General features: G+C 36.1%; 1 protein-coding gene and 1 long non-coding RNA gene across 6 annotated transcripts in view; one reads left to right on the top strand and one right to left on the bottom strand.

The window, feature by feature from the left end:
- LOC107034343 (uncharacterized) overlaps positions 1 to 6,547 on the top strand; it is a 64,405-nt gene extending 57,858 nt beyond the window's left edge. For 2 of the 4 annotated variants that reach the window (XR_012071355.1, XR_012071352.1), the window contains exons 4-6: positions 971 to 1,093; positions 1,742 to 1,837; positions 3,906 to 4,047. This is a non-coding gene — a long non-coding RNA (uncharacterized lncRNA). Of the gene's footprint in view, positions 1 to 970; positions 1,094 to 1,741; positions 1,838 to 3,183; positions 3,280 to 3,905; positions 4,048 to 5,250 lie in introns of those variants that run through there. The other 2 variants (XR_012071354.1, XR_012071353.1) reach the window with 2 other exon arrangements.
- The window catches only part of SSBP2 (single stranded DNA binding protein 2), a 249,894-nt gene that overhangs the window by 212,505 nt on the left and 10,956 nt on the right, over positions 1 to 26,433 (bottom strand). The gene's annotated exons all lie outside the window — the stretch shown is intronic.

Here is a 26,433-nt window from a genome sequence, read left to right as displayed (position 1 = left end):
TTTCTATTAAGCTACTGGGGAAAAAAAAAAAAAGTCCTCATCTCTAGTCAGGCTTCTTTTGCTAAAACTTTTAAGTGTAACTTGTTAAATAGTCCACACCCAAAAAAGATATATTAGAATCCTAGCCCCTAATACCTCAAAGTGACCTTACTTGGAAACATGGTTGCTGTAGATGTAATTTGTTAAGATGAGATCATACTGAAGTAGAGTGGATCCCTGATCCAATATAACTGGTATCTTCATTAAGAAAAGAAATCTGGAAAGAGACATGCTTAGGGGGAAAATGATATGAAGAACCACAGGGAGAAGACGGAAAGAGGCCTGGACAGTCCTCCCCCACAGCCCTCAGAAGAAACCAATCCTGCCAAAAATATGATTTTTGGACTTCAGGCCACCAGACAAGAAATTCCTGTTGCTTCAGCCACTCACTCTGTCACACTGTTTCAGCAGCCCTATCATGAATACAGTATGCAACAAGAAGTAATTTTAAAGGTGTCTGTAAGGTAAATGCAAAGTAGTGCTGAACCACAAATTCAAAAGCCCTAGATTCTAGGTTTTAGATTTACAACTTCAGGCATAAATCTCTGCCTCAGTTTCCTTACCTATACCTCTTTCAGGATGTTGTGAAGATAAGGCTTTGTAACACATGGAAGTTTTTGGAAAAGTACAAAGTATTAAATAAATAAAAAATGTTACCATCCAACAATTACAATTTAGTCAATACATCTGGAAAAACAGCAGAGGTACAGAAAAGGTGATCCCTACATTTTCCCCTTGGAAATGAGACTAATGACTTCAGAAATTAATCAAAAACTGTATCAAAAATGCAGTGCAGGGTAAAGCACATCATGGCCAACATTTCCCTATTAATTTTTTAAAACTGCAATCCCCCCTAAAACACAAACAAACAAAACACACCCAGAAACATTCATAGTCCATATAATGATTAATTCATCTACCACTCATTCAGTGATTGCTGTATTCCGGGAACTGGATTAAATCTTAAAGATACAGAGCTCAGAGACATCGGCCCTGACTTCAAGGAACGTCTGCTACAGCAAAGGAAACAGGAAGTGATTAAACAAAGATTCATGTAAGCTATGACAGAGTTACGCACATAGTACAATAGAGCAGATATAGTTATTTGTACCTACATTTGAATAGAATCATGTTTAATTTTCTGGAATTGACAATGCTTTACATAACATATACAGTAGCACTTTAATGAACTGAACTGAAAAGTTTTTCAATGTTTTTCCTTAACTCTTCGCTGATCATTGCTTCCTGTTACAGATAGAGAACTTCATCCCTCAGATTTTTTTAAAAGAAGGCTTAAACAAAAACTGTTTTTTTTTTAATCTGCTGCATTGGTATTTTATCGTTATATAGTTAAAGCTAAGTAGCTGGATATTTATATTCATAAGAGAACACCAGAAAATTAATGTTTCAATCCTTACTGGAAGTCCTACTAAAATACACTCTTTCTTCTCAACTTTGTATGTGTGGGCTGTATGTCCCAATTAAAGTTGTCTTTGATGGCTAAAGATATTCTAAGTCCTTAGGAGTCAGCTGAGTATCAGTGATCCAGGCATGGCCCTATAGCTAAATACAGGACAGTGTACTGGGTTGATCTTTACCCCCAAGTGGAGGCTAGCTAGGAGAGGCAGGGGCTAAAAGTCAATTTGAAGACAATTAAATCCACCAGAAAAACACTTTTATTGTAAATTGCTTTTTTTTTAAGGGAAAAAAAGTGAGACAGTTGATCCACTTTGAATCAAAGTTAAAGGTTGACTATGAACAGTCTGATCTAAGAGCCAAGCGACACAAGAGTGTAAAGGTAAGCATGAAATAGTGAAATGACTCAAAAGTCTTTATCACCCTCTTTGTTTACTTATGTCAATAAGAACTTGAAAGCTATATTTGCAAAGGCTAAAACACAAAGCAGATAATCTCTCAATGGATAATTGAGTTGACACTAAGATCTGGGAGTTGCAAAGGCAGCAGAAGCAATGGCCCCCATTTTCTTGAAGTTTAAAATTCAATGAGCAAAGAACAAGTAAATTAAATTGAAACAGAAGCAAATACATAATCAACTATAGCTATGCAAATAATTCTCTTCGCATTTTTTCTCCTGATCTCTTTCACCTTTCTTTTTTATGTTTTACCCCCTTTCCAGTTTCCTGTTTTCTCTTCTATAATAAAATTAACCAAATACCTCCCAAATAGTTTCCTTCATGTTCTCCACCACAATGAGCACAGTTCCTGTTAATTCCTTAATAATATGTTAGTCACAATTCATATCAACAAATCTTAATTTAGCTCATGATATACAAAATACAGACATATGAAAGCGTGACAAAAAAGGAAAAAGAGAAACTCTAGAAATTTGACATGTTTGTGTCTAATTTGATCTCCAAGAATTTAAGGAATTAAATCATAAAGTGTAGGAAGGAAAAAATAGAGACTTCTAAATGATCTATGATTTCTAATAATTTAACATACAATGTTTCCCTTTCTGTAAATTTAAAAACATATCCATTTTCTTATTAGTTTCTTTATATAACCTTTCTTTTAGAAAGTTATAAAAATAATAAAATGAAAAGAAATATTAAAAAATCATCATAGCCAGATATGCAACACTTAAAGAATTATTCTGTGTATGTTAGGACTCCTGTCTGTCAGAGATGCAGTTTTCCCTCAATTCAGTATTTTAATTCAAATAGTTAAAAATTCATTAGAAGGAAAATAAGCAGACAGGAAGTCTCACCAATGCTTTTTGTCTGTGCTTTTAACTTTACACTATCAATTCAAGATTTCAACTAAACAGGCAGTTCTTACAGTGTCCTCAAATTCAACAAACTGACCATTAAATTAGAAGAGAAGAAATTTCAAGAGAATGGTCTCTATTACAAAAATTCTGACTGAGAACACTCTGTTGTTAAAAAAATAAACAAACCAAAAAGCCTCCCGTTGATCCTAACAACCATGAATTAGGAAGGTTATATAATACAATGCTAACTATGGTCCAACTATATAATGTGATAAAAGGTAAATTAAATAATGAAAATGGATGAATGAAGAATGTCTAGTAGATACCTTGGGAGGAAAAAAATGTGGCTTCTTCACAAAGGCAGTGCTAGATGATGTTTTACTCTGATTTCAATATGCCTTTGTATCTTACAGCACTTTTCCCTTCTAAGTGAATCTCAAACAAGAAACTGTGTGATCAAGGCTAATGTCACTCTCAATGTGGACCAGGCAGAAGATGATGAACTTCTAAATGACTTGATAAAGACCTACATAATTATGAAATTTAGTCAAATTTTTCTATGGAATTCGGCATTGACATTTATTGATCATCTTCTAGAAGCCAAAGTGTAACAGGAAGGGCTAATGGATGGAAACAGAACTAGAAGACATGAATTAGAAAACAACCTCTCATTCTTAATAGTACCAACAGGAAGCTAAAAAGCACATTTCCATAGAAACAAAATATTGCCTCAAATACAGTATGAATACATAAGTGCTAAGGAAATCCCAAGCATTACTCTCACAAGAGTGAGCTGGAATAAGTGATAGATGAATTCTAAAAAGAAATGAGAGTTATGTTTTAATACAGGATAAGAGACAAAATTTACAGGGAAGAAAGAACATTACAGTCATGGGAATAAGAATAAAGATCTGCTAATTCAAGTAAAAAAAAAATGTTGAACTCGATTCTAGGATTTGTATATATAAATAGATATGATTTCTTAGTATCTTTAAAATATAGCAATAAATAAATCCTAAAAAACGAAGGCAAGGAAATATATTTTTGAATGTACATCTGAATATGACTGTACTTAAGGCTCTTAAAATTCATTTAATAACAACAAAAATAAAAATTTCATTCTTCTTTCTTTCAGGCATAAACTGAAACAGTCAAGAGAATGCAAAAGCCTAAAACAGAACAGGTTTAATTCCATAGAGTTGTTTATTCACATCTTGATGCAGGAAGGGAATTAAATAATTGGGTGCTTGTCATTACATTTTTCTTCCGACTTCTAGGAAAACAAAGGAAACAAAAACTCTTTTTAAACAGCTGAACTCAGCTAACTGATTCTGCTCAATAAATTCTCAATAAAATATCTAGTCCACATATTTTTAAATATGGATAGTTACTCTTTAAGATAATTAAAATTTGAAATCTGAAGAGGAGACTTTTCCTATAGCTCACCACTTTACCAGAAATTTACCATACACTTGAATAACAGTTTAATGAGGCAGAAGGCTGTCTTTGGAAAGTATGAATCAATGAAAGTTCAGCAAAAGAGGATCATAAGAAATACATCCATTTTTAAACAAAAGGAAACAGTAAAGCCTTTTAGGACATGACCCAAAAAAATCTATGTAACAAATAAGATAAATCATAAAAAGGAAAATATTTTTATGGTTGTAGACTATTTGTGATAAATAATGCCTAAACAGATATATGATTTCCAGTGACCGAGTAAACCGATTATTCTGCCTGATCAGAGAATTCAAATCTTTCTCTCAAACAACAGAGAGACTCCTCACAGCACACAGAGGTAGTGCCACACGATGGTTAAGATTAAGAGCGAGGGTTCTGGAGCCAGACTACCCAGATTCATATTCTTACTCTCCACTTCCTAGTTTGCTCTGATGACTATGGCAAAGTTACATAATCTTTCTAGGCCTCAATTTCTTTATTGCTAAATAGGAGATAATAACAGTACTTTTTCCAAAAAGTTGGTGTGAGGCTTAAATGTGTTAAGTGGAGAACTCAAGTCAGTGCTTGGCACTTTGTAAGCAACTGTAAGCTATTTAAGCTATTTTTATTATCACTGTTGCTATCATTACAGCCTAAATACCTATACTGAAGCTTCGGACTTTACCTACTGTAGCTATCATTAACCACTAAGCCCTTCATGAAAATATCAAAAGTTAATATCAAAAGTTACAGCCTGAGTAAGTCATAAGAGATTTCAGCTGGAATAGAACTTGTGAAAAGAGGGATATTCACCGGCCCTTTTAAAAGGGGTTGGGCAGGGGCTGGGTTCGGGTGGGGGTGGCGCTATCAACTAGGAATATGCCTAAGCCATCTATTATACAACAGAAAAGGAAAAAGATTATATCTTCAAAAAAATTAAGATTTCAGATTTACTTTTAAAGATGGTGAACTTAACTTATATTTACAAGCACACTCTCCCAGCAAAATGGCAGTAAAGGGTTTTTTTTTTTTTTCAACAGCTTAAATTCACAAGCAGTCCAGGAAATGAGACAACAATAACAAAATTATAGCAAATGTCTTTTCAGACCCAAGAAATCTGAATACTAAGCAGGCAAAAAATGGAAAGTAAAAACAACTCAATTTACATGATAGGATCTCCAAACGACAAAGAAGGATTATGAACAGGAAGATTGGTTAAAAATCTGCTTGAAAAGCTGTTAGATTCCCAACTCCCCACTCCACCTCGTAACTCCAGTTAGATTAATGCTCCTCCTCCATCCCTGCAGAACAGTAGAGGTTTATTTTCTGGAGGAGATTTTTCAAATGGTTTTATTATTACTGAATGACGTAAGACAAGTTTAGAAGAAACATACCCCACTAAAAAAGAGAGGAATAAAGGGAAAGTTTATGTGCTCCTTCCCCAGTTTGGCTTCCAAAACACTGAAGACAGGCTTATACGCTTCAGACAGGTAACGAAGAGTCTTCTCTGGGGAATCTAAGCAGCCTAAAACATCTAAAAATATGGACATCAGAAATTCCCCAATTGAACAGCTCAGCCAAATTACCCTGAAAGCCAGATTATGAGACTAAAATTTGTAAATCTACAAGCCTCATTCAGAGACACAGCGCTATTGGCCACCTTTTTAGAACTCTTTTTAGAATGCTTAAGTGAACTGATTAGCCAAGGACCACCACACATTTAAGGAGAGCCTGAAACAAGAGACCAAAGCAAACAAATAGTAACTTGAAAGAAACAGGTAATATGTAAAGAGAAGAAAATTTCCAAAACAATCATTAATAAACTTCGAAGAGATAAAAGAATATAAGCATCCATGGAACTAGAACAAGATGGTATTAAACATAAAGTGAGTTCCAGTAACAGGAAAATTTCTTTATCTACAGACAGCTGGAAGATAAAACTGAGGAAATCTCCCAGTAAAAGAAAACCAAAAAGAAAGAATGTAGAAAACAACTGAAGAGAAGAGAGAGAATAATTGGAGACCAGTCCAAGTTGCTACAACATCTGAAGAAAATAGGAATTCTAAAGAGAGAGGGAATGAGAGAACTGAGGGAAGGAAATCAAAGAACTAACTCAGTGATATTACCCCAGAACAGGGCCTGATTTTCTAGGTCAAAAGAAGCCCCCGAATATTCAGGATACTGCTGGAGAATGTAGTCCACCACAGGAGGACCCAACAAAGAGGAAACCAAGTGACAGGGGATCCAACATGAGAAAGAAGCAAAAGGAATCCCTAAGTCGATGGGGATGATGTAAAATAATTTTCCAAATCATAATATTAATAAATGTTCATACAATTTGAAAACTGCACAGAGACTAAGAATAAAATAAGTTTGCCATCCAGATGAAACTATTAATATATTGCTGTATTGCCTTTGAATGTTTTTGCTACATAAACACGTTAATGCTCATTTTTTTAAATGGGGGGGCTCATGCTGAATATGCAAATTTACATTATTTTTTCAATTAACATTTTGATGTCCTTAAATATTCTTTCAAAACACCATACTGCTCCACCTTTCCTCCAGCATCAACCATTTTGCTAGTTACTCTTCAGCATATAAAGCGTTAACAAGGTTCTCCTTTCTCAAAGGCCCATCCTTTATAACTTGTGGTATCTTTTGTGATTCCTTTCCTCTCTCTAGCCATTTCCATCTCTCCTTTATGGAAATCCTCTCCTCAGCCTACCCTTTAAATGCTGGTATTCTGCAGGAATTCACCCTCCATGTTCTGTCTTTACTCTGGATGATTCCATAACAATACATGACATTGCACCATGATAAATGACAATCACAGAGTTTCATTAACTCTACCTTTTAAATAACTTGAGTCTACCAACTTCCATCCATCTCCACTATTACTACCTAGTCCGAACCGTCATTATTACCAGCCTAGAGTCCTAACTGACCTCCCAGATTCCATTTCTGCCTCCTTCCAAAGCATTCTCCACATTAATAATCAAAATCTTTTCAAAACACAATCTCACAGCACCCTCCTTAAAACCTTTCAATAGCTTACTGTGGTTTTAGAATAAATTCCCAAATGCTTTCCCACCTACAAAGTCTTGAATAATCTGGCCCCTGCCAACTTCTCCAGCTTCATTTCACACCACTCTCCCCCTGGTTCCCTATGGTTCAACCACACTAGTCTTTCTGTTCTTTGAACTTACCAAGATCTCTCTTGCCTGGAGGCCTTGGCACATGCTGTTTCCTTTGGCTGAAACCATTCTGTCCCCTTGCCCACGACTCTTTCCCTGGCTAACTCCTGTTCATCCTGAACAAGACCCTCAGTTGCTCATTTCATTCTACGTAAACAATGAACACCCCATGCAGCGGGGCAACACTAGAGCTCTGAAATCTAAGACAGGCAGCACTTTAACCTCTAGGGGTGGGGGGAGGGAAGAATTTGCAATTTTCCTGTTTAATGTCTATGTCCTATGAAAGTGCAAACTGCATGAGAACAACTCCTGTTCAACGCTGCTTCCTCAGCACCTAGCATTGTGCTTTACATACAGTAGATACTCATTGCTTGAATAAATGACACCCAAATCCACATCCCAGTGTTCAAAGCCCTCCTAAATTCCAAATCCATATAGATCTCCACCTAGATGCCCTACAGGTACATCAGCTCAACATATTCAGGCCTATAGTCTGTCAAACATTATCTCCCTGACAACCTTTCCCTCAGGCCATCTTCCTATTAATGACACTGTCAATTCTGTTCCTCAAGTCTTTCTTGAGTTGCTCCCTTCTTCTCCACCTATTTTGTCAAAAGTCTTTAGTTCAGACCCTTACCAAATCTTACCTAAATGACCACACTAGCTTAAAAAGGAGTCTCCACACCTCCAGCATTAATCTCACCTGTCTTCTAACATATGTGCCAAGATGATTTTTTTTTTAACTTAAAAAATTTGGTCCTATAGTTCCTGAGCTTGGAATTCTTCAATGACCTTCTCCCCACATGAGAAGGACCACTGCTGCAATATAGCTACACTGCCGGCAGGTCGTGGAATGCAGTAAACTCCCTTAACTTGTGCTTTTGCCCTTTCTGGTCCCTCTGCCAGTGTGCCCATCCTCTCTTATCCATTTTGCTAACTTTTTATCTTTAAGACTCAACTTAAAAGTATGCTCCTTCCAGAAGACTTCCTGACCATCTCACCCCAGGCTGCATTGGGCGCCTTTCTTCTGTGTCTCCCCAGCAACCTGGGCGTCACAGCGTTTATTACACCACAACATGATTTACCTGTCTGCCCCTCTATTTTATCCTCAGGGCACAGGAGTCCTACACGTTGCTCAATCTTTGTATTCCCAGAGTCTATTGAATAGTAAGCCCCCTCAAAACTATTTGCAGCATGACCGCCTAACATAATGACTTCATTTGTAATATAAAGTTTGGTATCAATTTCCTAATTTTTGCACAATTCAAGAAATACATGGCTTGAACTTCACTAGAATTTTCCATTTAAAAGATCTCCTTTGGTTAACTGTTCTTTAAATACTACATTCACAGTTCTAAAAATGAAAAAAAAAAAAACACGGGATGTACTTGTGTAGTCTTACTAAAGCCAGTTGGAGACACTCCTCTATGATTCTCACAGTCTTTTACATCTTGCTGGATATGCCAGAAACGCAGGATCTCGACCACTCTTCACCACGGCGTTTCTCAGGGATGAGGTAACATCACCCTCCAGGACAAGGGGCAGTCTTGGTTACTATAAAAGCAGTGGAGTCCCCATCCTTGGTATTCCTCAGCAGCAACCCACTATACAGCATCCAGCTGAACCACATTATATCACCTCCATGAGACTTGGGGGCCAGGAGTCTCGGGTCTTCTACCAGCATTCATGAAACAGTAACCAACCACTTATGAGTGCAGTGAGATCAAATCCCAGATCCACCAACTTGCCTCTTAGCAATTCACAGATCTCTGGCATCAAATATATGACATTTAAACTATGGGATAACATTGCCATTTCTTCTTTACCACCCATTTGAAACAAACATAATATCTGAAAATCCACCTTCCCCTCAAAACTGAACTTACTGTATACATTTCAAGATTTTCCACGTGCTTATTTATGCTGTTTTACTGCTTCAATTCTTTTGTTTCCAACCAAATAAACTTCATGACTCTACTTATCTTTTCATTTCTCTTATTCTAGGTATTCCTTAAAATAAAAGAGTTTTCCAGTATATTGTCTCTTCAACCATAAGATAAAAAACCCACATCCAAACATTTCACAAAGCCTACCTAAAAGGGACCAGAACCAATTACTGGAGCACACGTTGTTGTGGTCTCCCTACATAAAACAGGTCATCAATACATGGCTGAAGCATGTTGGTACCTCTTCTGAGTTGTAGCGGAGTTAGAGAACTCCAGATTGAGTTATAATCATGCAAGCCCCCGAGAACTCTTTTGTATTACCCTAAGTATGCTTTTTCATCATTTGTAAGTTTTTCTTTTTGATTATAGACTTTTACACCTACCTAGACATTAAGCAAATAACTAAGAAATTATACTTCTGAAAAGGGATGGGAAAGGAGACATGGAAAGCTCACAGTGACACATTATCAACAGGGAAATATTTTTTACAAATTTACATAGGAAGGGGCAGATGGAAGAAGAAACTACCCAGGTTTTTCATTGCGGCAATAACATATATCATGTACAACAGACAGAGAGTTCAGAGGGCTAACTGAAGTGAGTAGATCTAAAGTGGCAGCCTAGCAAAGAAAAACCCATAAGGAAAGAAAAATATATAAGAAAAAATAAAACTGATTTTTAAAAAAAAGGACAACACATATCGATTAGCTTTGAAAGCAGGCAAAGTAGGCTGCCTCACAGCAGGTCATCCAGCAACTACCAATCAGCCTCCTACTACTAGCAGAGCTCAGGCTGTGGTGGGAAACCTAAGTGACAAAATTCTCCACATTCAAAGGAAAGCAACTGAGATTTAAGAAATTCCGAGGTTGGTGGAGGCTGAGGGTCGCACTGCTTCATTGGGCAAGCTCTGAGCTGATGCCCCAGTTAAATATGATATGAATATAAATTTTGCATTTCATATATTCCCAGGAGTGCCACACATGAAAAGAGAATGTGTCAACTTGTCAGTATTCAATGAGACTAAATCCTTAGGGGAATCTATGTAAGAAATGCAATAACTAAGGTCTTCCCTAATATGGAGCCACAAGTGATGCCACAGCAAGTCTGTAGCTTCCTTAACACATAAAAGCACTCTGGGCCACAGAAACGCTAATGTAAACTTCTAAGCCCATTTCTAATTTAGACCTTGCTATAAACCTCTTACGTAAATCTCTCACTTAAAATACAATCCATATTTAGTGAACACAAAATTTGTGATTTTTCTTCAATTACATTTTTTATAATAACATGAATACATTTTTTGCCAGAATTATATATCATCTTTTCCTCAGTAAACTTTTATTATGTTTATTCCTACAGTGTTTCCATTGAAACATCCTTGTTTATCCCGATGAGGTCACCACAGGTTTCGAAACACAGTATGATAATAACCTCCTGTTACAGAAATCCACTGGCTGTTTTAGGGCAGAGGCAGCAGCAGGGCAGGGGATCTGGCTCTGTGCCTCCTGCCGCAGTGAGAAGCAGCTGGTGGATCTCCCTCCGAGGTCACCCAGCTCCCCTTCTCCAGGACTTACAACTACCACTGCTCCTCCCTTCTCCCACCACATGCCCTCATCCTCCAAGAAGAGCTAAAGCCAATCCCAAAGAAGGGGGCAGATAACTGTCTTCATCCAGCCAAGCCTGTTACTTCTCAAAACAGATGCCCTCCATGGACTTCTCAATATCCACAACAAAGGGACCGGAGAGAAAAGGTGGAGAATGTGGCTTCTCACAGCAACAGAGGGGAGACCAAAGGCGCCCAAGACCTTCCTACCCATCTTGATTATGAGCTTGAATTACTCGGCCAGAGGCAGCTAAGGGGACTCCAGAAGAGAGCTGGGCCCATGTTGTAAAATGTACCCAGGACTTGTTTCCATCAGGTGTAGTAAAGCGACAGACATGGAGACAACTGCTTTTCAAAGAAGCGTTTACCACTGCCAGTTCCCAAGAGCGGGGCAGGCCACACCACACAGGGCCACATGGGAAAGCTCCAGGCCAGTCTGGAGGCAGAAGGAGCAAGGGGGAAACACGGGCAAGTCTTTGTTGTGGTTTTGTCAGGAACGGCAAGGAGTGCGGGGTAAACAGTCTGGATTGGCTACGTTGAATCATTTCAGCAGGCTCTAGGGTGCAGGGACTGCCCCTAGCGGGCTGCCACAGGCCCTGAGGTGCTGTTAGGGCCAAGAGATGGCAGCTGAGCCTGTAAGAGCTCTACAAAGGCAGTGAGTCAGGGCTCTGGATTGGCTGGTTTGTATATGAAAGGCACCCTCACAGGGAAGTGCTATCTCTAGGAATTAGCTAGCCCTGGGAGGGGCAATCTGTCCCCAGCCAGCAAGACGCCAAGATGTCAAAGCATCATAAAATACACAAAGTTTAAAAATATGATTAATAAAGCCCAGATTGTACTTCAGAGCTCATCCAGACTGCACTTTTTTCCTAACTCTGGTAACACGGCATGTTCTGAGCTCCACAGTTTTCCTAAAGCAAAAGCCCTTGAAGCACTACCAAGCCCATCTCCACCTTGTGTCACCGCCACCACACGTCGGTGCAAAATGTATCAGAGTAGTCACTCCAGATGGTCTTCCCGTGGTCTCATACTCACTGTTGTTTACACCACAACTTGAAACCTGCATCACAACCCATCAAAATGCTGGCGCGGCCTCTGTTACAACTTCTGAAAGAGGCGCACTACTGCTGTCAGAATCATTTAGAACTAAAGCTTCAGGTGCTAAAGTATACACGCTAGGCTTTTCAAGCTAGACTGTTAGCTACTGTTTAGATGTTTGCATAAAATTTCAACAAAAGGAACGCAAAAATAATGCATCAGGATTTCAAAGACATCACTAGTGTTTATCGTCGTCTAGAAGAAAGGCAAGAAAGCTGACTAGATAAATACCAAGGTTATCTCTCCCTCTCCTCTGTTGCTAAGCTTCTGAACAAAATTTTTGCCGTACTTTAAAATGCCATCAGTCATGCACTCTTAGAATTCACAGTTTGGCTTTAACAATCCTTCAGTGCAGTAGATGTTCAGCCATGGGAAAAACCTAAATCTCTACATTGATTTTTTTTAACTGGTAAGATGTATTTCACTGCTGAAGTGTTAAACATGCTGCCTGATTATTCCACATAAAAGTAAAACTAGATCTGTTCAAAAAACACAAGTAACATCAATAACCAGGGGTTTTCTTTTTGCTATATTGTTTTCACAATCACAGGCATGCTTATAATATAATCATTACCAAACAAAATATTAGGTAGAACAGTAGTTTTAAAACCATAGTAAGTGGGGAAGAAAGCAACCAGATATACAGATATATAGACAGGCTGGGTTCCACATTCTCTAGCATATTTATCAACCACTCAGCTTAATACTACTTTCAGGGGTTTTAGAAAATAGTCACAATAGTAGGAGACCTAAAATCTGCCAGCTTCTAATCAAGTTTAGATGGACTCCATGAAAAACATTAAAACCACTACTTGATGGGACAGTTAGTCACAGCAACAAAATAAGTCAACTGTTTAATCCTTCTAAATCAGGCTTCAGAATCACAGGATCTAAAAATTTTCCCAAATATTGTTCTTAACTTCTGGAGAACTCTTCCAACTCAGAAAACAAGCAAACAATGAAACAGATTATATTACAATGTCTAAAATCAACAAGGATTAATGTCAAGAATATTCAAAGAATCCCTACTGAGCAGGGAACATGGGCAAATGATATAAATAGCAAATTCACCTCTATTCATTCAGCAAATATTTATTACTTTTTTAAGTGTTAGGGTTATAGGTGTGTACAACACAGATAAGACACTTGCCATCAAGGAACCTGAGCAAGAGAAATAAGTAAATACATATCAAAATTAATATACTATGTTTTGTTGTGATAAATACTATGAAGAAAGATAAAACAGATCAGAGACAGAAGGTGATGAGTACTCTCTTACCCTTGAAAATCAGAGTTCTCCCAAAAGTCCTTAAGAAGACATATACGAAACAGAAACAGACTCACAGACATAGAAAATAAACTGATGGTTACCCGGGGGGAATGAGAGGGGATAAATTAGGAGCTTAAGATTTGCATATACTAACTACTGTATATAAAACAGATAAACAATGAGTTCATACTGTATAGCACAGGGAACTATACTCACTATCTTGTAGTAACTATAATGAAAAAGCATATGAAAATGAATATATATATGTATATGTATGACTGAAACATTATGCTGTACACCAGAAATTGACACAACATTGTAAACTAACTACAGTTCAATTAAAAAAAAAAAAAAGACAGGTATGAAAATGGAAATCACGAGTTGTTTGTAGTAGCCCGAAGTTACAGGCAATCTAGGCGATCATCACAGAGGACCAGACAAGTAAGATGTCGTAGATACATACGCTGAAATACCTATAGCAATTTCAAGTTGTGAAACATACATTCAGAGATTCAAATGGATAGACTTTTTTGTACTAAGCACTGAAATACTTACGGGGAGAAAAAAAACCTCAGATTTGCTTTGAAATAATACAATTTGTTGAGGTGGAGTTGTAGAAAGGTTGGAAATATTTATTAAGCAAAATTATCTATGAGTGGATAATTGTGGATGCTGAATGATAGATACATGGGAGTTTGTTATACTATTCTCTCAACATTTGTATGTTTGAAATTTTCCATCATAAAAGGCATTTTCAGAGAGCTGAGTGATTCTATAGCAGAATACCATTTATATAAATGAAAAACATATGTGCATAAAACACTGCCATTTTTTTTTTAAAGATACACACACATCCAAAAACATTAGTCTGCATGTCTTGGGAGGCAGAGAATGAAAACTGAAACAGTGGATAAATGAGAACTATTTTAAATAAAATAAAACAAGACAGGAGCTTTGTATGTGCCAAAGCTGATAGTGTGCCATTACCTAAGAAGTTTAATTTTTTCAGAGGTCAAGAAAGAAAACTTAAGCAAATACACAGTGCTCTAGGATCACAGAGGAGGAGTAACTAAAAGTGACTCGGGAGGAGAGGGTACTCCTGCCCTGCACCCTAGACCCATCGAATCAGAATCTCTGGGACTAGACAAAGGATACTACTGTTCAATCCCCATTTCACAGAGGAGAAACTGACAGACAGTAAGTGAAACAAAATTCCAAGCTCATAAGCCAGCAAGGAGAAGAGGTGGGATTCAAGCCCAGGGCCAGTAGTGCCACTCTCACTCACGTGCTACCCGTGCTGCACTACTCCAACTTAACACCTGCACACAGCTCCCGGATGCAGTTCCCTGAAGTACGACTTTATCCCACAGGGCCACTGTTCTCGGCAACCACAGAAAAAATTAAATTCTTTATATATTATATACTGCCACCAATCATCCTCATCCACTTTTTCAACAAATAACCTATTTTTTCCAATATAAATTCTCTCTTCCAGTCACACTAGTCCTTGCCTCTTTCTAGATATCCACAACACCTCCAAGACTTCAAGCACTCTCTCCAAACTGAAATACCTCACCTCTCCTCGACAGTACTTATTTTTATCCCATATATCCTACAAGGTCCAGTATTCTGAACACTTTCATAGCATCAACTGAAAGAACTGAAGCTCCACAGATACTCCAAGAAGCTTCTCTGATGACTTCAGCACACACCTTTTCCTTCTTTCTTTTGCACTTACTCTCTGCGCCATTCAATTAGCACCTATTACAGTAACACCTCACTTACCCAGCATCATTGGAAAGGTTAAGTGTTCATCAGAAGCGAATTTTCCAGACAACTTACGCATTAATTTAGGAAGCAGCAAACTAGAGTGAAATTAATTTAGGAAGCAGCAAAGCAGTCATGCTGACTTCAGTTATAGACCTAGGCTCAAATCTCAGTTCTGCACTTATTAGCTTTGAGTAAGTGCACTGTTTCATCATCTATAAAGTGGGGATATACTACTAACTTCACTAAGTTGTTGTAGGCATTAAAGAAGTCACATGCAAAGAATCTGGTACCACATTCTTTAAAACGTGGTTATGTTACTCCAACCACTATTACAAAATAAGACAAAATCATTTTTATGGAAAAGTATATACTTTTGATGAATATTAAGATTCTTCTCAGAGGACAGTGAATGTAAATTAATCATCTCTTGATAACTCATCATCTATTCAACATTCATTCAATAAATATTTATCAGTTCAGTAAAGCTGCAGGATACAAAATCAATATACAAAAATTATTTCTGTACACTAACAATCAACTCTTAGAGAAAATTTTTTTAAATCCCATTTGTAATAGCATTAAAAGAATAAAATACTTAGGAATAAATGTAACAAGGGAAGTGAAAGCTTTGTACACTGAAAGACACTGATGAAAGAAATTAAAGACACAAATAAAGGGAAACATTCCATGCTCATGGATTGGATAAACTAATATTGTTAAAAATGTCCTTATTACCCAAAGTGATCTCCACTTTTCTTCTCATTCTTTCATGGAGTTAACATTGACTAACTTGACCCAGAACTTCCATCCCAAAACAAAAGAAGCAACAACAATACATAGCAATGATTTTCAAAGTTTTGTTAAAAGGAGTAGCACTTGTTTTTAAATAAAACATCACCTTTTACCCACTATATAAAAATACTAATACTGGAGCTTCTCTAAGGTGGCCTTATTTCATTTGTCACCTCCTTCAGTTCTTTCTGAAGAAGAGTTTGAAAACATGGATTCAGAATTAAGAACACTGGGCTAGGAATCAGAAAATACCAGTCCTATTCCTTATGATGACTTCATAGCAAAGTACACTTGTATAAGCCATCCCATGTCTTCAGTTTCAATCTTCCTTTTTTAAAAATGGAGATAAACCTGACATGCCTACCACAGGCAACAGTAGTGTGAATCAAAAGCAGTAATACTGAGGGGGCAATGTTGTCACCAACTAGATTGTAAACTAGAAACCACATCTTTTATCACTTTTGTAATAAATAAATTCTGGTGCCTTGACTGATGTCCAAATCATATTGAAATATTAAGGCCCTCCCCAAGAATGAATTAACTTTTACAAACGACCAAGTCAATTTACAAACCGGTAAATGTGGCATCAAATGGAATCAATACATTCATAGAAACCCTACTACATTTGAGGTCCTATGCAATGCTATAGCCAATTGCAAAGAATTAATTTGGTGCTTAATGGAAAATGAAGTTTAACTTTTAATTACTCACTGAGTTTAAGAAGCCAATGAGTTAAAAGAGTAATATACTCTCCTAGAGTTCTCAATGCTTTCAACATGTTAAACTTACTTACTTATAATAAATCACTAAATTAGGTTATATTTATCCTTAAATAGTTCATCTGAACTAGACTATCTTCAAATAGATTGGATTCCTTCTCTTAAAAAATGAAATAATTTGAAGACAGACATTCTCAAGCAGTTAGACAATGTAAAATAGTAAATCCCCACTGAAGTAGTGAGAAATAGAGACTATACACACACACACATATATATATATACACACACATATGCAGTCACATTAAGATAAATAGACCTAAATTGTTTCCTATGGGGCTGCAGGTTGTAGAAACAGTGAATGGAAGTAGACAGGAATCAATGAATGAATGAATATGGATTAAAGAGTAGAAAGACCTGACATGGACCAAAGATGACACTGTGCCATCAACTGAGGAGTATTACTAACTTAACCCTCTACACTTACGGCCAAAACAAATAAACAGATAGTTACATACATAGAGAAATACACTAAACCACAGAATTTAAAATAACTAATTCTAAACAATTGGCCCATATTATCAATCTCTCTTTTTAATCTTAAACAGTAATAATTTTAGAAAATATAGGTGCATAAAATAAATCTTCAGATATGTGGGAGACAGAAAAATCACTAGCTTTTTTTTGAGTGGTTGGTTGATCTTTAATTGAGATGTTGTATATCTATCCTGTTACATGAAAACGCATCACAAAGAATGTGGCATCACCAAATACGTAATTCTTGTCAAATACATACTTTCTACTCTATTTTAAAACAAACCCTTTACTCTTATCACCAAAAAATGGCTACAGAACAACTATTTTTGAAATAAATTTTACATAGTCAAAAACACATCTGTAACTCTAAAAATATTCAGGCTTACCTGAGTTTTATCTCTGACTAAAAAGTAGGCTTCTCATTCAGAGTGACAAACTGAAATACACTCAATCTCTGGTAACAGAATTCTTATTTATATCTTATCTTTTAACTTTACATCATTGACTAGACTTTTTAAAGAAATACAATCTTCTGATAATAAAACTAGACTTTTTATAGCTCAGTCCAAATATAAGTAACTAACTTAGCTTCCTCCCAAGTGGTAAAATTTCAGCAGTTTCATTTTGGATAAGAAATGAACCAAAATGATGAACATTTTACGTTTGGTTATTTCTCACTGAAAATTTATTTAATAAGTAAACCCCTCAAAAATCACTTCCAATAAATTTTTTATTGCAGTAAAAATCACATAACATAAAATTTACCATCTTGAACATTTTTAAGTATACAAGTCAGTAGTGTTAAGTATATTCACATTGTTATGGAACAGATCTCCAGAATTTCTCATCTGGCAAAACTGAAACTTCATCTTCATTTAAAGGCAAATGTTCGATGAAAAAAAAAATGGGTTCAAATATGGATTCTATAAACACTAAAATGTATGATTTTAAGTTTCTAACTTTCGTCTCAGATTCTTTGCCTATAAAAGAGTATAATATTCACCTTATTGGGACTGCAAGATAACAAATGTAATCATTAATTTAGTATCCTTTATTCCTTAGGTCATTCAAATACATTAATAGCTTATCAAGAAATTAAACATTAACCCTCCATCTTTTTTTAGATAGCCATGGATTTAAAGAATAATGACTGATATTTTCATGGAGTAAAATTATTGCCCTCAAGAAGTAATCACAAATCCATGTGACTGCCAAGCCAAATGAATCTTTGGCAATATCCTATGGAAAAGTATCTTTACTTATGCCAAGTAAGGGAGAAAGATTTCCTGGCTGCTTGAATAAGCTTCAGGCAAAATGCTTATCCATTTCAAGTGTTCCAGTAACCATTCCAGTAAGGGCCTTAAAAAATAGAAAGCCAATTACCTTATCCAAATCGAGTTCAATTAATATTTTTTTCAGTTTCTAGATCTCAACAAATCTACAGAAAAGATCACTGCCCAAGTTAAAAGAAATCCTTTTTCCTGTTCCATAAGAATAATGAACCATTTGTAGATTACTTAGGAGGATAATACCCAAAACTTAGCTTCTCTTCTTCCTGTTGGTTCTATATAACTTGAGGTGGTGCTAAGATAAAGCCAAAAATGTAATTTCCTTGTATTATAAAATTAACTTAAATGGAGAAACGAAAAGTTCTATCTTTATTCTAATTATCATGTCAGGAGAACAAAAACTTTTGCCTTTTTAACACGGCAATGTATTGGAGCATTAGATTTCAAGGCCTTAACATTGGCTTCAAAAGATGATCTTTGATTTGATGTTTTATGGCAAATCAAGGTTATCTATGATATCATCCACTTTTATGAAGTAGAAAACCTTAATAACAATTCTCAAAATGCTGTATCGAAAGCATAAGAACCTACTTAATCAGAACCATAATATAAATTTATTTCAGAAACTAAAATATGCAAAAATTAATAGCATATGATGTTAAACCATCCGGTTCTTTAATTTTTTAAATTTTTTCCTCAGTTTCTAAATATGAAAACTATAATTCCCTTTTTTCAAAATGAAATGGTAATCCATGATCCACAGTGTGTGTAAATACTTCAACATAAACGTATACTAAAAGTTACTGGCCTTTATGCAACAAAGTAATAATAATTTACAGCCTAGAATCCAACACATGCAATAAATAGTAACACCAATGTACTGTGTAAACTAACTCTTAGTATCTTGTAAACAATGCTTTCAATGTTTTAAATAAAATGGTTTTGCTTTTACATGTTCAACTTCCCATCAAAACTCTACCAAGAGTAAATGGAATCTTTCAAACTTAATTTTTTAAACTAAGCTCTGAATCATAATCCACCAGAAGAAATGATGATTTGCTTGTTTTTCCTGTTTTGTTGCTTTTTATAAGAACTTCCCTTTTTACAGATATAATAAATTGCATATGCAAATAAATAAAAGTAAAACAAGCAATCTGAATGCTGCTTTTACATGTGGCATAAAAGCTTTGCAGTCTGGTTACTCTGAGTGGTTCACATAGAAGAAATATTGACTACAGGTGAAATTGAGCGCACCTATGCACCTATCAATAAAATAGTGCACCTTATGCTTTCTAGTAAACATTAAAAAAAAAAAAGCATATACTCCCTCTCCTCAGCTATTTTAGTAGCTTGATTCATTGCTGGTTAAGTGGTATCTTAACATTTCAGACAATTTGAAAAACACCATATTCAAGAAACATTCAACTTCTACTTTTAAGAAGTTTAAATGAATAATTCCCTCATCACTGGAAGGAAAGAGGTCTGAGAAAGTAATTCCAAATTATAATATCCTCCAACTTGGATAATTTCAAAAGATTTAAATTTCTAAAATATTCTAATAGTTTGTGAAATTTGTAGCCTTCTTTGTCAGGCAAAATAAATATGCCCAGAATCCCTCAATAATAAAGGTCTTATTAAGCTCATTTCAATGTCAATCAGCAAGGTAAAAATACTATCAGTCATCCACAGGAAAAAATATCAAGGCCCAATCACCTCTGGACTCCACTGAATGGAAAATATAACTTTAACTTAGCAGTCAGTCAGATAAGAGACCTAGTCATATGGTAATCAACAAACAGAAGAGTAGAAAGGGCTCCCACGACTTTAAAACAGAAAAATAAGTCTCCCTTGGTCACAGTAGAGCACGATCGTAGGATTCTCAATCATACATCAACAGCTGGAAGAGAAGGATCAGAAATCTCCATTATAGCCACACAGGTAGAAACTCATTAGACTCAAGACTGAAGTATTCTGATAAGCTATATGTTTCACATAATGTGAATTTATTATAATCTACCTAAACTGAATTACTTAAAATCAAACAAGCTCAAGAATTATTCTTTATAGTCCTCCAACTTTGCTGACAGATCATATCTATTAGGAAATCTAAGAAATTAATAACCCTAGATTTTATTGATTCCTTTTTTCTTTCTTTCTATATAATTCACCTTGATCTAAGCAAATGTCACAATTGGACAGTATTTGCCTGTAGCAATATAATACAGGAAACTGAAAGATCTCCCATAAGCCTGTCACAGTGGATATTTTTGTCTAAATAGGGCCCAGAATACTAAGTAGTACTTATTTCAAGTATGCATTTAAAAAGATATGAAACTTGTTTTCTGCCCTGTAAAGGAAGTTCAAAAAAATTTTTAAATCATCGGTCTTGCAATTATCTGAAAAAAATCAAATGTAACTACAGAAGCCATGAGAAATGTGACTGCTATGTCATAAATACCTATTCATTTAAAGTAAATGCACAAAAGGATGACTTTTTCTGCTTAGAATTGAGAGTTAAGACCCTTTATTTTATTTAAAGCTACTTAAATGAACTGGTAGATGATATGGAAAAGTAACACTAACCTGTTCCTGCTGCTTTGCCTTTTACAATTTTTTAAATATATGGATAAACAGGTCATTGTTTAATTTGTTGTATTACTTACATATTAACAATAAGAAAAAATGTGATAAAACAGACAACGTATCAAAATATCTCTAAGTAATCTTTAACACTTTAAAGGGCTAGTAAACCTAAAGTAAGGTATTTTTCATCTTGGTTTTCATTCACAGTTTGACACAAATATCTCCCTCCCTCTACTTTACTCTAAATGACAGCAGGCTACTACAACACATACACAACTCTTATACATTTCAAAGTCTCTAGCCTTGCCAAGAACACAAGCAAAATAGATAGAGACGTTTATCCATAACATAAATTCTCAGTACACGCCATGCAGACAAGTAACCGGCAAAGGAAACAGACTTAGAAAAAACTCATGAACTTATTAAGTAGACATATTTTTCTATATTTAGGAACTATTTATAAGGAAAACATTTAAAGATGGTATGCTACACTCTTAAGCCAGTACCATCATTGCCTCTCTAATCAACAACTGGTTATTTTACAACTGATATCAAGAGCACTGCCATTATTGGAAGATTTTTCAAATAAATGCTACTTTATTCAAGTTCTCAAGAGAAAAATCAAATTGACCTGCACATGCTCCTCACTGTTGATTTTAAATGAATATAAGCATGCTAAATTAATGATGAAATGATAGTACTTAAGAATTTTGCTTAGAACAGCAATGGTTATAAACTTTGGTTAATTCATTTCATGTTGGACATTGCAATTATATTAAATATATATTGACAAAACTTAATTTATTGTATCTATTATAACTACATAAAAAAACCAGTCTTAATCCTGTCAGTTATGTTTCAAAGCTCTAATGAAAGTCATGAGACTTAAGTAAAAAGGCAAATACGCTATTAATGATGTTATATAGAACTAATTCTAACTTACACTTTAAATTTTTTAATTCAGATGTACTTTTAAATAACTAAATAATAAGGAATCAGTATTTTACAAGTGACAACAAATGTTTTGTAAACTCTACTGAGAAGGCAAAAATGTTACAAATTTTTATCATGAAATATATAAAAACAGAACATCAATAATAAACCATACTTTATATCATTTCTATTATGTCCATTTGTTTTCCTCTAAGCTCAAGCTTATTCTGTTGCAAATAACAAAACATATTTATCAATCCATCTGTTCTTTTTTACGTCTGGGTAAAATGAAATTGACATTTACTTTAATATCCCAGATGACTTGTTTCCTGTTTTCAAGATGGTAGAAAGTAACTCTGATCAAGGCACTTCCCTCTTGAACCCCAAGTAGTCTCAGGATGAATTCAGAATTCTTAGCCTGGCTTTCAGAAACTAGCAGTTGCTTATCTCTGTAGCTTCCACCACCTTCCCAGAATCAGCAGCCCCCGCCCCCGGGCCCCGCAAACACACACACACAACTAAAGCACCACTTAACTTTCTGTTTCTACAAAGGATGAGAGTCTCTCTCATACTTATATTTCTGAACACAAACCACTCCCTATGTCCAACGCCCTGTTTACCTCCCTGGCAGGGTGTATCCCACTCAGTGTGGTAGCCCCATCGTCTTGTACAGTGCCTGGTACAGAGCAGAACCTAGAATACGTGCTTCACGAGTGAATTAAGTAAATCATTTTAAACACTTTTTTTAAACTTTTGTTTTTGGAGGAGAGATTTACTGGGAAATGGAAAATCATAATTGTCCACAAATATTATCTTTTGTTGCCTCTCTTTATTTAAAAGGGTACTTTTTAGTCAGCTGGCTTTGATGTTTCTCTTATTAAGTAATAACAAAATTTTTACATGCATGTGTGGATACAGAAAAAATCAGGAATGTTATATGGTTATTTTTATTTTCTTCATTTTATTTATCTGTATTTTTAAATTTTTTACTTTGAATATTTATTACTTACATACAACCAAGTATTTTTACAAGTACGGTTGTGCACTGTAAACAGGAGTTTTACTCAAATATTCTTGTTTGTCCCTTCTACCAGTTTTAAAAGTAGAAAGGAAATTTAGAGATACAATGTGCTAACCAGGGGAGATTTTTTAAAAATACCTTCCCATCAAACTTTTGCTTTAAGGCTAATAGCCTACAGATTAGTAGCCACAGCAGAAAGCTATTAAGTTTTTTTTTTTTTTTAACTATTCCACAGTCATTTCCCAGCCATCACTTGAAAATGTTCCCTTTATTCTAATCTCCTAAGATTTTAAAAAGCTTTTAAAACTCAGTTGACAAAGCTAGCAGTGTAACCCCATCAAAGAATCTCATCTCATCCTACAAATCATTTTAAAAAATTCAGTCACTTTCTAAGCTCATCTAACTAAAGCTAAAACCCACTTTACCTACTGCCTTCTTTCCCTTCCATGTCCCCTAGAGAATTCTAGTATTGTCACCCTTTAGTAATAGAAAAAAAAGTGGTTCAAAGCAACTGACAAAACCTCTTTACAAGATAATAAAACCAAACAGTATTCCCCAACTAATACCCCCGGCCTCATACAAAACTACCCAAGCAGAAAATCTATATCCTCTTCCAGTTAGTCTTCTCTGTGCTTCCTTTCTCAAGTGGAGGCTGCCCACATTTGACGTCTCCACTTCTGTGCCTGTATCCAACTCCTCAACACACTGAGTCTTAGTCTGGGTGTACTCCACTGAAGCTAGTCTCCGTAAGGTAACAGGTGATCTCTTATTCTAAACATCTACCCCCTGTCTAACGTCCTCATTCATTCTACTATTTTTGGCATAGCAACTCAGCCCCTATTCTCCAAAGTCCCCTCCTTGACTTCTGTGATGCCAATTCTTTACGAGTGTCCCCTCGTATTGCTCTAGTGTTCCTTTTCAGTCTCAAACTTTTCAACCCATTCCTTAAATATTCCCCAAACTTCTATCTTTGATCTCTTCACGCTTTCTCCCTGGACATTTCCATGAAATGACTTCATTCTCACAGCTTCAAATGATATACAAGCAAAGAAAAATGGGCAACATAAATGGAGCAAAACAGGCCAAACTAATCTATGTTGTTAAAAGCCAGGTCGGGGGTGAGGGAGGGAACATGTGTGAACTTTCTGGAGTGCTGGTAATGTTCTTTTACTTGATGTGGGTGCCTGGTTACAGTGCTGTGTTCAGTTAGTGAAAATTCACCAAGCTATACACTTATGTATGCTTCTCTCCATGAATATCATACCTCAATAAAGTTATTTTCTAAAAAGAGAGACAGAATGAGCTAAACCTGAGTTCAGATTCCAGGTCTGACAGGTGAGACTGAGCTAAACTACTTATCCTACTAAAGCCTTAGTTTCTTCATCCTTAAAATGGAGATGATAATACCTACTTCACAGCACTGTAAGAATGAAATACAACATAAGTAAGATGCCTGGCACAATGCTTGAAACACTGGCACCTTTTACTTACAAATGTTACTTCTCTCTCCCTATCCTTTCTCAATTCTATATCTCCAGCCTAGATATCTGCCCTCCACCCCCAAGCCCACCCAGCTCAAGAACCACATATCCAATTTCCTTCCAAAGATCTCCATCTATAGGTCTGAAAAGCATCTCAAACTGAACTCATCAGCTTCCTCCTTACTTAACCTATCTGTTCTTTCTCCTGTAGTCCCTTGGAGTCTGACTAAAACTTCTATTCACAATTACAGCCATCTTAAAAACCTGACTATTTCCACATTTAAGCTACCAAGTCCTATGTATTGTACATCCTAAGACAGCCACTGGACTGCCAGTAGTGTAGGAAAATGGTGCATTATTACAGCATCTTACTTATTACAATGGCTTCTTAACATATCTTCTCCCCCTTTACTCCGCCTGCCATATTACTTGGAAATGATTCTTCTAAAATGCACTTCAGACGATACCACTTTTCTGCTTAAAACTGCTTATCTCCCAGTTCAAGATCAGTTTTGTTCATGAAATAGTTCCTGTTTCACTTGCCAGACTTATCCCCGACAGCATATCCGGTCATACCAACTCTCTTGCAGTTCACCAAACATACCATATTCTTTAACACCTCTGTGTTTCTGTACATGTTTCTCTCTCTCCCTAAAGTACTCTTTACTTGCTCCCGCCCAATGCAGTCAATGCTTATTTATCATTTAATAAACATCCTCTTAGAAATATGTTGAGTGTATTGTAACCTTGGGCTGGATTCAGGGCCCTTTTTCAGAATTCCCACGGCACCTTGTGCATACCCATCCCGGTGTGTGTCACCCACACTGGTAAGCGTGGACTGTGAGCCTTTTCTGAACAGTAAGCTCCTGGTGGGCAGAGACTACGTTACTCAGCTCTGACTGAAGAGGGCTCAACAGAGGCTGACACGTAGGAGACAGCGTTTCTTAAATGAATAAAGGAATAGGAGACAGCAGAAAATGGAAGGAGTATTATCTCCACCTCATAATATGCATACAATTGTCTTATCATAAAATAGTTAAACAGGTCTTAAAAACTAATTTTAAGCAGTGTTTTGACGAAATCCAACTTTTTTTAAAGAGCTCTATTTTCTCAGACCATTCAATACGAAGAACTGAATAAAGACTTGTTTCAAATGTAAAAAGAATGGAAACTTGGACATTGTCCTGTGTACTCTCCATTGGCCCTGCCTTTCTGCCCTGCTGTGACCTGGGAGGCTGATCTCTACAGAGAATGTCATCTCAGCAACCTTGCCCTGTGACTTCTCAGTTGGGCTCTACAGAAAGGAGACCTCAACTGATCAGAGGGCAGGAGAAGGAAGAAGATCCCCTCCCTGCAAGGCCTCCAGCTTCTGTTTACAGTAGGTCTGACCGTAGCTGTGGTCCTCACCATAAAACCACAGCTCCAGGAGGGCAGCCTTTCTGCAATGACCACAGTGTTTGCCAGATTCTGGTAACTGCTCTCTCCCTTTTCCCCTTCAGACCTAAGAAGGGTAAAGCTTCCCTTGTTCCTAATTCCTGGGTGTTCCTCCATCCCTAGTTGGTTTTGATCCTGCATACACTTTCATTAAACTTTCTTCAGTTATCCTTTTAAGGGAGCCATCCTGCTGCAGATCTGACTAATACAAACACAGAAACATTTCACCAACTAGCAGCATTTTTGCCAATGACAGCTATATTATGGGTTCTCTTGTTAATGATATCCCCATCTCACAGAAAACCATCAACAGTCTCTAATGTTTTAGTAAAACTTGCCTATACACTAATCTTCCTGGCTCTAAATTTATAAGCCCAATTCATTTGCAAAATTGACCCAGTACCAATTTGAATTAAAAATGAATTAATAAGTCATTTCACAAGATGAACTCCTACCTGAAAACTATTCCCAGTATATACATACACATGTTTATGTGTGCAAATGTGTGTATTTTATGTAAATATAATGTATCTTATAGTAAGAAATCTCACTC

The sequence above is a fragment of the Vicugna pacos genome, chromosome 3 (genome assembly GCF_048564905.1).
Source record: "Vicugna pacos chromosome 3, VicPac4, whole genome shotgun sequence".
NCBI lineage: Eukaryota > Metazoa > Chordata > Mammalia > Artiodactyla > Camelidae > Vicugna > Vicugna pacos.
The sequence above is the reverse complement of the archived record's forward strand: the minus strand, read 5'-3'. Positions and strand labels throughout refer to the sequence as shown.